The sequence below is a fragment of the Hibiscus syriacus genome, unplaced genomic scaffold, assembly GCF_006381635.1.
Source record: "Hibiscus syriacus cultivar Baekdansim isolate YM2019G1 unplaced genomic scaffold, ASM638163v2 tig00112289_pilon, whole genome shotgun sequence".
Lineage (NCBI taxonomy): Eukaryota > Viridiplantae > Streptophyta > Magnoliopsida > Malvales > Malvaceae > Hibiscus > Hibiscus syriacus.
Window position 1 is genome coordinate 2,454,394 of NW_024063295.1, and position 15,086 is coordinate 2,469,479.

The following is a 15,086-nucleotide window of genomic DNA, read 5'->3' on the forward strand; positions in this document are numbered from 1 at the left end:
ATACCCAATTACATTCTGTATTGATGCCACAATCATTGATACTGGGATCCTTGGATTTTTCTCCACCAATAGATTCATGTAAGCACAAATGACATCAGAGTCTAAGTGTTTTGGGTCTTGTGTGAAGCAGTTGAACGTGCAACTGTGCTGGTTGTGGAACATTGTCATTTTCTACAACATCTTTCGTTGTAGGTATAAGACATGTATCCTCCACTTATAGTCGGCGTTGTTGTTAATACATCTGACAAAATATGTCTTATGGTTAGACTCCATAATAGTGAATTCCATATGAGCTTTGATACAAAACTCCTTCACAACTAATTGCTCATTTTTCTTACTCTCAAACTGTGATCCAACTCCAAACTCTGTCGATCCTTCTTCCGAGGTCCCATAGTGGGTTGTGCATATATCATACATATCATGAATCTCAGGATTCCTCATGAAATCATAGTTTATCTCATGCATTGAAACTGCATGATGATATTGAGGCATTTGAGGGTGCAAACTTTTTACTTGCATGGTTGTTGGTGGATGTGCCCAAACTGGCGGTGTATTCTGCATTGCTTGGCCACAAGAAACATCTGCCTCCCAAACATCACCCTCTATATCAAAGGTTTGTACATATGAAACAGCCTCAGTGATATCAGATTCATCGATTATTGGTGTGTCATCATCCATCATAAGTGGAACAAAAGTTTCATCGTCATCGCTAAAATCATTAAGGATTTCATCGAATCGCCCGATGAGGTTATATACATCTTCTGATGGTTTTGCTTCTACGATCATCAGTGTAACAATTGATGAAGTAGGAACATTTTTAGTTTCAACAATAATCTCAATCATTTTGATTATTGGAAGATTGATGAAGGCCAACCATAACAGCTACATCGTCATCATCATCGATCAAGATTACTCCATATTTGAGCGGAGTCTCTAAAATGACATGTCGATATCTCAAACTTGAAAAATAACCTCTAATTTTTTTTCGATTTTCATCTCCATTTTCTGATGAGATACATCTACTGGAACACTGTGTTCATGGGCCTCTATGACATGAACTGAATACCATCTTCATTTTCGACGACTTGACCATTTGGGTGGACGAATGTGAAAAACTTGTTCGCAATAGCTTCAGAGAGAGATTGGGTTTTCTTGTTCAATACAATTGTAAAATTATCAGGTCTTGTGAATATTCATCTAAAGTGAGCCAATTTAAAAAAAATACAACCAATCATTAATTATAATTAAATAATTCTCCAGTGAAATGTCATCTCAGTATGCCAAATAATGGTGGTGTATTATCATCTTTTGCAACTTTTCAGAGGTCATTTAATGCATAATTTAAACAACTTTTCAGAAAACGAGTGAAATAGTGGTGCATTATCATCTTCTGCAACTTTTCAGAGGTCATTCAATGCATAATTTAAACAAATTTTCATAAAATGGGTGAAATAGTGGTGCATTATCATCTTCTATAACTTTTCAGAGATCATTCAATGTATAATTTAAATAACTTTTCAGAAAACGGCTGAAATAATGGTGCATTATCACCGTCTGCAACTTTTCAGAGGTCATTTAATGCATACTTTAAACAACTTTTTAGAAAACGGGTGAAATAATGGTGCATTATCATCTTCTGCAACTTTTTAGTTATTTATCAACTCAAATCAGAATTTTTTTGTGGTGCATTTATCAATTCATATCAGGGAAAAACATGTATTTCTCATAGGCCAAATAATGACTTATTTCACCAACTTTTCAATGCTCACTTAATCATCCTCAACAACTATTAATATGTGTGAGTTGAAAGTTATTTTACTCTGCTATTGAAGCAACAAAAAAAAACAAAAAACTTTCAATCTTTCACTTCCAAAGCTTGAGATTTTTTCGAACATGTCAACTATTTGTGCAACTATTTTTTACGATTGCAAATATATAACCATGTGTTTCCCAAAAAACATTCAACTACACAAGTTGAAGTTCAATATAGAAACAAGAGTTCTACTCGGAAGTAGTAGAACAATATCTTCCTTATATTATAGATTTCGACTATCATGCACGATGTTTTATCTAAGCGGTGATGTAGATCTCGTTGGAATTATTGAGACATATTACTATCACTCTTTCTTTAATGTTGATTTGTTTGTAGAGTTCGATAATCTCGACCTTGATCGTACCATTGAAGATGTTGCTTCCAATTCGAATATCCGACCAACTCAGATAAATGACCAAGAAAAAAACATAGATGAAAGAGACCCAGAAGCATGGTTCCAATTTGTATGTGAACGACAACAACAAAAAGAATGAAGAATTGAAGAACTTAATATTACCTCTGGCGAGTCTACTGATTACGAAGATTAAAACTTCTTAATCAATATTTCTATGTTAATGATTTTATTTAATGTTTATGGTGTTCGTAAGGTTAGTCCTACTTACATCCTTATATTAATGTATTCAATTTATAGTTTTTTTCTTCCTAATGTGCATTTTTGAAATTCTAATATAATATTCATAGTTTATTGTTATTTTCAACATGATCTACCACATTTTAGAGAGTAAAAAAAAATCTAACTGAACTCGTCATCTTGACGTGACGAGTTCCTATGTATTTTTTCGTCCAACAATAAATTCGCATAATAATTTAAAAAAATATTTTTTTAATAAAATTCGTCACCTCGAGGTGATGAGTTTTTCATAAAATATTAAAATATTGGGCCCATAATATAAAAATTATATCTCATGAAACTCGTCACGTTGAGGTGACAAATTAGCCCAGGATTATAGAAAATACCGTAGATCCCAAATTATTTGGCCATTATTTTTTGAGGTGTCATAATGGGCCAAATAATTTAAGCATATACCCTATTAGACCAAAAAAACATGTTTTTCATCCTCCACCTCAACCAACCTCATGCCATATGAAACTCAACCCAATATAAACTCAATACTTTTGAAAATATTTCTATCAAATGGAGTGTGATGCGAATCCATGAAGATTAATTTGGTATCTCCGGGCAGTCCCACAGTTTGAGTAGGTTTTACGAGTGGCAACTGGCAGAGCAAAGCGAAGAGTAAAGAGAGAACACAAATCTCAAACATTTCACTGTTTGAGATCCTCACCTCTTCAAATCATTATTTCATTTTAATATGACAAATTATATATAACTAATATAAATTTTTATATATTTCATTTTAGAAATTCAAATAATTATTTATGTATAAAATTACTAAACACATCAAAATATATAGAATCAAATATTGAATATAAATAATATATCCCCCATCAAAATATATCTTCTTCAGTAAAGATGGTTTAAAAAAATTATCAGCTTTAGCTTGATTTCAGAAATGAGTTTGGAGAAGTCTCAAGCAGTTCAAATGATGAGGTGTGTTGCTCTTTCTTCTCTTCCTTTTATTTTCCTGTGCTTTACAATGATCAAATTTTATATTTAGTCCCTATACTATGTCTTAGTTGGATTTAGTCCATATACTCTAATTTGAACATTTTTAGTCCTTGTACTTTTTGTAATTTTTAATTTTCAGTCCCAAACAATACACAGGGACTTAAAATATGATCAAATTGGATTATCGGAACTAAATATACAACTTATGCATAATGCAGAGACTAATAGGAAAATCTGACAATAGATTTCACAACTACTATTTGAATCAAGACCGAGATTTTATATTTTGAAACGCACAGGGACTAAAAATGATTAAATTAGAGTATATGGATTAAATCCAAACTTTTACATGCTACAAGGAGTAATAGAAGGGTCTGACCGTTCACAATTAGCAAGAGTAACAGCTTCTTAAATAGATAATGGAATTTATGGATTCTAATGTGTTGGAATTCGCTCTTTTCTTTTTCTTTCTGAGCATTACTCTTGTAAAGCTTGAAGGACCTATCTAGATAATCCCTATAAACTTTATAAAAAGATGTGAAATTTGGTTACAAATGACCCTAAGTAATCTCAGATTCATAAATGACTGATGTGGTACTTGTTTTAAAAAATGATTGAGACCTCCGGGCCACTTACAGCAAGCACCGGAAAATAACAATATTTTTCGAAAAACTAATTACAAGAAAACAAACCATGTTTGATGCAATAATAGCGAACTTTTCATGGATTTTCTTTGTTCTCTTTGATGCTCGACAAAAATATGCATGAAAATATTCCAACATGTCCTTCTCGGACTTATGTGGGAATTGTTATATTTTAGTGACTGTCAGAGGGCATGATCTTGCAGTCTAAGCCAACCCTGTGTTGTATGTCATCATTTTTTGTGAGTGTTGGGGTCTAAGCTCGATCCATTGTCATTTTTGGCAGATTTCTGAAAATAAGTTGGTTTATAATTGTCCTCAACAAGTAATATATAAACAGCAGATGATGCTCATCTCTCATATTAATATTTTGCTTCAGTATTGTCAACTCATCTTCAATATTCATACGTTCAGTCTCTTTCCAGATGCTTGCTGATTTTGTTGATCACAAAGAAAAATGTTATAAGTTGATAAGCTTTGTGGTGAACAAATTACATAAAAAAAGCTTAATACCAAAGTAAGAATTCCCCAATAAGTGCCTAAAGTATTTTTTGACTCATTCAGGTGTCTAACATTACAAACGTTACCATTTTAGGTGCCTAACTGTCAACGACGTTAATTCCCTCGTTAAATTACATGTGTCACAATATGTTGATTTTGAATATTTTTTTTGAAAATACTATTATATTTATAAAAAAACCCTAATCTCTCTTAAATTATAAAAAAACCTCAAAATCCCTACAATCCCCCAATCCTATCCCCCAATCCTATCCTTAACCCGCCATCGCCGCCCTTTCCGGCCACGATCACTGCCACTGACGTAGTCCCTGCCATCCTCCTAGTCATACGTCGTCGTTGAGATCATGTGGGACAACGATTTTCAACCTAGGGTTCACAAGATATAAAATGTCAATTCACTGTCGATCGCTCACGATTTCATGGGAGGTTTGGGTTGTCAGGGAGGTGAGATCGGATGGAGCTTCGTTGACAGTTAGGGGCGACGGTCGGCATAGGTTTAGGGGTTGAAATGGAGGTTTTCAAAAGTTTTGGGGTTATTTTAAAATGTTTATCTTTTTCTTTAAAAAATATATAATTTTAATTTTGAAAATTTTAAATATATTTTTTAAATAATCAGATTACGACACGTGTCACTTAACGAAGAAATTAACATCGTTGACGTCTGGATACTTAAAATGATACCGTTTAGAATGATAGACAAATGTACAAGTCAAAAAATAATTTAAATAACTATTCAAGAATTGGGGTATAATTTAAATAATTATTTTGATATTAAGCCAAAAGAAAGTTGCCACCAATGTTTTTAAAATCGGACCGGACATTGAACCGGTGAAGGTACTGGTTCACTGGTTCAATCGGGTTCAACCGCGGTTGATCCGGATTTTATATAAAATAATATATTTTTTTAATTTTACATAATATTCAAAACAATATTAATATATATGTAACACTTTTTTTAAGTTTACAATATTAAAAGGTATAAAAATATCACAAGTCATAACATGTATAAATGAGAAACCATAAAATCAAGTGAAACAAAATGATTCAAATCAACTATAACATAATATTTAAGGTAAAACATATTAAATAATAAATATAATTATATAACTATAATCAAAAAAATAAAATTGGGGTTTAAAAAATCATAACAAATGATGTCATTTGGTTTAATTGTTTTAAAAAAACAATCCCACACGGCTAAGAAACATAGAAGAGTATCCAAAAGTTTAAAGAGTAAAAATATGAGAACAAAACAATCTCACATGGCTAAGAAACATAGAAGAGCATCCCAACTTACTTCTATAAATAATAGAGGTAATTCGACATTCAAAATTATGGAGCCTTTTGGTAAGCACAAAGTGAACTATTATTTCGCTTCAATTGAGCTAAATTTTTAGGCTTCAATTGAGCTCAAATTTTAGGCTTCAATCGAACTTCTAAATTTTTTTTGAATTCGAGCCTTTTCGTTTTCAAGTTTTAATATTATATTTCGAGTTGATAATTTTTAGCTCGTTTGTTTTTGAGTCGAGTTGAGCTTACTTTTAAAGTTTTCGAGCTCGAGTCGAGCTCAGCAATACTCGAATTTGACTCGGCTCGTTGAACAAACGACGTTGTTTGGTTTAATTTTTTTTTTAAGAAAAAAAGTAAACCGACGATTCAAACCGGTTTTGCCAGTTTTCAGCCGGTTCTTCCGGTTCTGTGCTAATCCGGTTTTGAGAGTTAACCGGATCGGACAGGCCACCGGTTCACGGTTCAACCGGTCGAACCGGCTGGTCCGATCCAGTTTTAATAACATTGGTTACCACTATATCCTAAAACCCTATGATTTGACATATAAAATTAGTTTATATGTGATTTAACCTAACTTTTCTTATAAGCATGTACTTAACTTTAGTATTTACGTACCAAAATATGACTCTTGAATCAATTTTAAAATTCATATAGTATTTTAAATTAAAATAAAAAATATTCTTAAAATGGATAATATTATAGGTTAGACATAAAAAATATTTTATAATAGATATTTTATTTGGTTTGATTATTTATCTATCTACCTATTTTTGAAGGGCAAAAGTGTCTAGATAATAGTGTTTAATTCCCAAACTAACGTGCTTCCAACATTATTTCTCTATCTAACGTATTTTCTACAGTAATCACCTAAAGACCTCAGGATATCTCGGCGTCTTTGGGCTAAAATTTCCATACATGGATTACTCGGCGTCTTTAGTTAATTTTTTCTGATTACAGTGCATTTTTGGCAATTTTACCAAAAAATCACATTTTCCTTAAATATTTACGTTTCAGACACCCTTTGAGATAATATTCCCAATCTAACACCCTTTGCAGAAATTTTACGTTTTAAACTTTTTTCTAGACTATAAATACGCTCTCAACTCGTAACCATTCACATCAATCCTCTCAACTAGAAGAATGTCGTCTCTTTAGTACAGATATCCAACATCATTGTTTCTGTTAACTTATACAGATTTTCATCCAAACGAAGCAGATCGCTTTCCATTTTATAAATGCAAAAAATAAAATATTTAAATAAAATAATAAAAAAATTAAATAATTAAATAAAATACTAACAAAATATTAAATATAACAAAATATACCTTATAAATAAAATTTGAACGAGGTTTGGTTTTTGAGATGATTTGAGAGAATTTGAGAGGATTTGGTGTGGTGAAAATAGTTGAGAGTGGGGTATTTATAGGATGGGATGGATGGTGTGAACAGTCAGTTGGGTCGGTGGGATGGAAAGTGCATGGGTTACGACTTTCTGTAAAGGGTGTTAGATCGGGAATATTATCTCAAAGTGTGTATGAAACGTAAATATTTAAGGATATTTTACGGATCTAGCAAATTTTTAAATATTTTTTAATAAAAGTATTCCTGCATTAAATTACACAATACAATTATGTCTACCAATTACCACTTGACACTTTCTGATGCGTTTTTGACCCTTTCAAAATCCTATAAGTATGTTATATTCTAGGATTTTGAAAAATAATTTTACAGAAAGGAGCGATACATTCACCGCTTAGGATTTTGAAAAATAAATATTAGTTATAAAACTTTTATAAATATTTTTCAAAATCTTATGCGGTGCATGTACCGCACCTTTCTGCATGTACCGCACCTTTCTACAAAATTATTTTCAAAATGATGATGATGATGATCCGTAATATTTTATAAAATTATTTATATTTTAAATTATTTACCCTCAAAGTTTTCCTAGAATATACTATACGTATAAGATTTTGAAAGTGTCAAAAACGCATCAGAAAGTGTCAAGTGGTAATTGGTAGACATAATTGTATTGTGTAATTTAATGCAAAAATAATTTTATAAAAAGTATTTAAAAATTTGTTAGATCCGTAAAATATTCTTAAACATTGCCTAATAAGTAATTAATTTATGTTAAGGTGATATTTGTGTAAAAATACTAATTTTTTCCTTAGATTTCAATTGAAACGCCTAGAGATCCCAAAAAATAATCAACACCGAAAGATCTCAAAACCTTATAAAAAAACACTTTATATCATAAATTAATCTGATGAGTGCATTAGATTAGGAATTAAATATTCGCACATCCTTATTGGGCACATTTGCCATTTTTGAAGCGTGTTTTAATTGGTGCACGTGTAGAAGCAAAAGTGAAAGGTGTTGTGGAGCCGATTCAACAGCATCAGTTTGCAAGTGGAACTGAATCTTCACTCCTTTTAATGCTCCACCATCCACTCTTTTTATTCTTTAAGGACTACCTTCAATTTTGGAATACTGTGGGCCAGAATTTTTTAAAAAATAAAAATTATTTGTAATAATATACGTGAAATTTATCACGAGAAGGTGTCGAATTATATAATATATATTAAAAAAATTTAACTCATTATATGAGTTTGAAATAAAATCATATAAAACTTATTACTCCTTAATATTAGTTTAATTTTTAATATATTTTATAAAACTTGTTATTCTCTCGTGATAAATTCTATATATACAATAATAAATGATTTAAATTCTTAAACAATTTTTAAACACTTTTATTTTAAAAAGAAAATCTCACTTGCATTGTCTAGTCAAAGCTGCCTAAAGGACTATCTTAACCTAAGAAATTTTATAATATTTAGTATATTTTTAAAACTCAATTAAGACCAATTGGGTGAAAATTATAATAAAAATAAATATCAATCTATGAAAATTAAGTTGAGATGATCATCTCTATAAAAATTTTGTAATATATTATTTAAATTAATTAATTATTGGGTAAATATTGATGATTATTTTAAAATGATATAATATTAAAAAATAAATGTAACATGAATCCTCCAACATGAATTTTTTCCCAACTTAGTCCTTGATTTTTTTTTTCACATTATAGATTCAGAAAATGTGTAGGGAACAAAATGAGAGAAGTTACTAAGCTTTAAGGACCAACGGTTGTTTTATCCCTTGTTGAATAAGGTGACGAGCGAAGAGCCAACAAAACAAAAGCACAAGTAAAAAGCTTACAGTATTTGTAGGACCTACATTTGCTGTCTCTAAAAGAAACTCCACCTACTAATCTCTCTCTCTCTCTCTCTCTCATTTGGCTGCCTCAGGTTATATAACCTCTTTCATTTCTTATATATATACACTATTAACATTAGTCTAGAATTGTTTACTTGATTTTTTTTTTCATTTCCAGTTGTTCAGTTTTTTTACAATTTTTCCCGTTTTGAGTGGCAATTCAGAGGTGGGTAATTTTTGTTTGATTGAATTTTGAAAGATTTCAGCTTCTTTTTCGTTTTTGACCCTGGGAATGAGATGGGGTATTCTTGTTTTTTGCTATCTGGGTTTTGTTTTAATATATTGCTCTATTTTTTATTGTGCAACTGATTTACTTGCAGGGCGTGATTTTGTGGTTTTTTTTCCAAATTTTGTGTTGTGTTTGATGTGAATTTCTGGAAATTTGCTAATTAGAGTTAATACTTAATAATGCTTGTTGTATCATGTGGGAGATTACTATTTTGGTATAATTAGATTAGATCTTAATTGGTGTTCTGCAAACTTATATCATTTCGAGGTTGAAAATTATGTTTTTGGTTACCTGTAGGAAATGTTATTTATGTTTGATGTTCAAATATTAATTTTATTTTTGAGTTGAAGGTAAGTTGGAGTTTATGTGAAGTAATGTTGTTTAATGGGTTTTTTATAGTATTTTTTGATCGAGAGGGAGAGAGAATGTCCGGAGGGGGCACGCAGAAGAGCTTGAGGAAAGCACTTGGAGCCATCAAAGATACCACCACTGTTTCATTGGCTAAAGTCAATAGTGACTACAAGGTAGATTTAGCTGAAAATATTGATGACCAATCTAATGGTTATTTCAAGCATGGATGTTGCTAATCCTTTTTGGTTATGCCGTTTTACTATTTTTTCAGGAATTGGATATTGCTATAGTTAAGGCCACAAACCATTATGAACGTCCCGCAAAGGAAAAACACATTAGAGGTTGTCAATGGTTTCTTGTTTCTAATTTTTTTCCCTCCCTTTGTGGCTGGCGATAGTTTTATTGGTTTGTGTTTTGATTTTCCCCACAGAGAGAGAGAGAGAGAGAGCACTTTATGGATGATTTATACATAAGATTCTTTTTCCCTTTTCACAGCAATCTTCGCTGCCGTTTCAGCTACTAGGCCTCGGGCTGATGTTGCCTATTGCATCCATGCTCTTGCAAGGCGGCTATCAAGGATCCACAATTGGGCAGTATGTTAATATTTCCAATAAAATATTGTGATGGATTAGTGTAGATAGGGATTTACGTATATGAGTCAACATGTGTTGATGCAAAAATAAAATTTTGGTTTAACAAATGATAGAAACCTAGGCTTTGCATCTGTTTCGTTATGTGGTTGATCATGTTACCGTTGACATAAGATTTTGAAAAGTAATTGAAGACAATTGAAGGTTTTAATTCACAAGAAGCTGAGCATAGATTTTGTTCTTGACTAGAAATATATATGATCTGCTTCATGTTTCATTAACTTCTAAATATAGTCTAATTGTGATAAAATCTATATTAGTGTTACATATGTTTGAATTCATTCTTTGACAGTTCATATAGTCTGACAATTTTTATATGTTATCCATGCTTTATGTCTTTACCATTTTAAAGAATAAAATTCTGATTGGTGAGAATTGTAGTTACGTAGTATGCCGGATTACAAACATACTGTAATTAAGATCATTTCATTTGCTAGTTTCAGTAACATATTTCATCATTTAAGCATTACTTTCAAAACTTAAGTTTGGCCTATAACATTACTCCCCTACTCTCATTTTGGAGAGAGAACTTTTCTTCAAGCTTCAATGTCAGGTTACACTTGGCAAAAGGTGCCTTCCTCAAGAGTGATTGACATTTTTCCGGTGCTCACGAATCCATTGATCCTCATTGTAGTTGAATCCAAGACAATGTTATTATGGATTGACATTTGTCTGGTGCCTTTCTGATGGATTTGTGGATTATGTGTTATCTTGATAGTAACTTGAATATTAAGAATAATTCTTGAGCTTGAATGGTCGTTTTGTTAGTTTAATTGGAACTTGATCTCTGCAAACATAAACTATAGTAATTGATGGGTGTTTCTGGATTTGGTTGACTGAATATTATTTGGCATTTAGGTTGCATTGAAAACTTTAATAATCATTCATCGTGCTCTGAGGGAGGTAGACCCTACATTTCATGAAGAACTTGTCAACTATGGCAGAAGTAGAACCCATATTCTTAACATGTATCATTTCAAGGATGATTCTAGTCCAAATGGTAAATTTCTAAATTATCATCTAAGAATGCATGTTATTAATTTCCAGAAAAATGAAGTTCCTTGTTTATGAAACCCTTAACTATATCTTGCACAGCATGGGATTATTCTGCCTGGGTCCGTACATATGCCTTATTCTTGGGGGAGAGGCTGGAATGTTTCCACGTCTTGAAGCATGATATAGAGTTGGACCGCCCAGTAAGAAGCTTATTTTTTAAACTATGTCGTCTATATAAATTACTTATGTCTCTTGGAGTTAGTTCCTGAAAATATACTTCTGCCGTGTTTGATTTCATGCAACCACATGGTACTTTAACTACCATTATCAAAAGCTGCTCTATGTTTCAAGGTTTCTGAAAGCATGCATGCACATCTATAGCTGTGCAGTTTCAGTTTTAACTAAACAGACTACCCTGTGAGGACCTTATTTTTTTCTCTACTTAGAACTATAGCTATGTCTCTTACAAGCTCTTAAACTTTAATGAAACTGAAATATATGGAGAATTCATAGATCTAAAATCTTCTTCCAGAGAACCAAAGATTTGGAGTCTTCAGAGTTGCTTGAGCAGTTGCCAGCTTTGCAACAACTTCTTTTTCGTGTTCTTAGCTGTCAGGTGAGGAATCAGTAATGCATCTTACTGTGCTATACAGACCTATGACATGAAAAATGATGTCTGGTTGTATTAATCGCATACCTCTCTGGACCGCATGTTACAAAATCATTTCTTTAGTTGGAATGTTAATGGAATTTCTGTGCAGCCGCAAGGTGCAGCTGTTTATAATTTTGTAATCCAGTTGGCACTTTCAATGGTATGTTTCTTTTTAAACATACCACCCAATATATACCCCCACATATTTGTAGAGTTGATTTGGAAGTGGCATTCCCTTGTCTTTCTTTTTGTCATTTCAAACAGGTTGCTTCTGAAAGTGTCAAAATTTATCAAGCTATAACTGATGGTACGGTCAATCTTGTAGACAAAGTAAGCTTTGGTATTAGCCTTCTACATAAGGTGCTTTCTATTCAGTATATCATATATATATATATGATGCTCTGAACAATGTCAGTTCTTTGAGATGCAACGTCCTGATGCTTTGAGGGCTTTGGATATATACAAGAGATCTGGGCAACAGGTGAATAGCTGTTCGAGTGCTTTAATATTCGTTTCTTAATGTAAATTTAAGAGGATTTCAAAGTTTGAGGGAACTTAACACTTTGTATTTGCAGGCATAGAGGCTTTCAAAATTTTATGAAGTATGCAAAAGTCTTGATGTTGGGCGTGGAGAAAGGTTTATTAAGATAGAGCAGGTTAGGATTCTCATCTTCGATGCCTTCTGAATCAGATTCTCCCCCTCCTATTGGATTCTCTCAAGTTCCATTAATTATACTAATTTTCTTTTTGGCATTTGTGTTGAAGTCCCCTGCATCATTTCTACAAGCCATGGAAGAGTATGTAAGAGAAGCTCCACAGGCTTCAACAGTTCGCAAAGATCAGGTCTAGAAGTTTAATTTATGAAAATGGTTTTGGTTTGAACTGAAAGATATATATATATATATATATATGTGTGTGTGTGTGTGTGTGTGTGTGTCTTTGCATACATGCAATAGTCTTTACTCGTTAAGTGAATGATGATTTACCCGTTTGTGCAGATCGAAACAATAATTTGTAGTTTGAAGTCCAGTTCCTATATTCCTATGATGTATAAGGATCAAGAAGATGTTTTTTGTTTTTTTGTACATTGAGTTATTATTTATATATAATATTCTAATTTCATCTATATGATATACGTTTTCATAATTGTTTATTGTAGTCACGTATCAAAATTTTACTACTACGTCTTAATCTTGCAAAAGTTTGCAATGTTCACTTCCACATTTTATTTTTCAACAAGCAGGTTGACAAATCCAAGGAAGTGTTGGCCATTGAGTACAAGAAAACCGCAGAGGTGCAGGAGGAACGTTCACCATCACCTCCTCCCCTGAACCAGTAAAAGTGGAAAAAGTGGAAGAGCCTTTTGTTGAAGCGCCTGATTTGTTGGTAATTTTGGTCTCGTTTTGTTTTTTTTACCTACCTTATTGTTATCTAATTTCATTACTGATTTCTTACTCTCTTTTGTTCTTGTTACCTACCATGTCGTTCTATTAGAACTGGCAGTTCATCTGTATTTTGTATACTTTTCGTTATTAGCTCTTTTTTTTTTCTAGGGTTTAAATGATCCATCCCCAGTTGCTTCAGATTTAGATGAGAAAAATGCCTTGGCATTGGCTATTGTTGTTCCCGTTGGTGAGTATGAATCCTTCAGTAATTCAATGATAGACAGCATGAAATTTCAACGACTTGCTTACTCGTTTAAAGTGCATTAAATGAAGTTGAGTACTTTTAATTTGTCTTAATCTTTGAATTTATAAGCTCATAAGCAATTTCTCTTGGGTTTTTCTTTTAAATTGGATACACTCTACTCAATGTTCTATTTCATGTCCGGAAATTCCGTTTATGTTTCCGTGGTGGTGTTCCAGCCGAGCAAAACGACTGCTGCTGCTCCTGTTCCTGTTCAAGCTAATGGTGCTACGGGCTGGGAATTGGCACTTGTCACTGCTCCAAGCTCAAACGACAGCGCTGCAGCTGCAAGCAAACTGGTACTTCTACTTCCATTCTCTCCTTTATGTTGGTTATAAATTTGTGTGTTCAGATATAGGTAATACAGCATATGCATTTATGTGCCACTGACAATATTTTAATTGTATTCATCAAAAGGCCGGAGGACTTGAAAAGCTTACACTGGACAGCCTGTACGATGATGCAATCAGAAGAAGCAACCAGAATGTGAGCTATAATCCATGGGAACCTCCAGGTCCCATAAACGGTGCAGCGATGCAACAACTAGCACAGGACCCATTTTTTGCCTCCAATATGGTTGCTGCTCCGCATTCAGTCCAGGAGGCGGCCATGGCGAATCAACAGCAGGCTTTTATGTTGCAGCAACCACAACAGATGATGATGATCGGGCCACAACAGAGGCAACCTTCGAATCCTTTCGGTAATCCTTATGGAGCCAGTGCTCACCCTTACAGCCCAGGTATGCCTGTTCAAGCATACAATCCATATACAGGCCTTATGTAGATGTTTTTTTGCAAAGAATATGGTTCTATATTTGGAAGCACGGGGAATAAGAGACATGCAAATCGTCAGAAAAAATGCTCAAGGAACGGGAAATTGTGTACCATATGTTGTGAATGTGCAATAGTTAGCCAGATTAAGATTCTTTATTACTGAGAGAAAGAGGGCATTCAGTTATTGGTTATCATCATTAACGAAGCTTTGGTAATAATATATATGCTTGTAGACTTGAGCATTCATCCTGTTTTCTTTCTTGTAGTCGATACAAATGATTTGTAATATTTTGAACTGTTCCTACACACTCGATGTATTGAGGCATGAGTTTGAGATATCTGGCTCTTGGTTTGGTTTGTGCTTGTTTACGATGAATGAGAGAAGGTAGGTTAAGTTTTTGCGTACTCCTGTAACTTGCGAGGTGAGAAAACCTTCATTTGTTCCTTCATTTGTTGTTGCACCCTGCTTAATCTTGAAGTTCCTTGTATATCTCAAGCCAGTGATGGCAATTCCCATTGTGGTGGGGACGACAAGGACAAAGAGAGGTGGCCGACCGATCCCATCAGAGTGAGGAAAGCAGATTCGTGGTCACGAATGAACAAAGTACCTCCT

The 15,086-nt window shown here is 33.0% G+C and overlaps 1 pseudogene; it reads left to right on the top strand.

Moving 5' to 3' along the window:
• Nucleotides 1-9,063: 9,063 nt before the first annotated feature.
• On the top strand, nt 9,064-14,807 carry LOC120177452 (annotated as a pseudogene).
• The last annotated feature ends 279 nt before the right edge of the window (nt 14,808-15,086 follow it).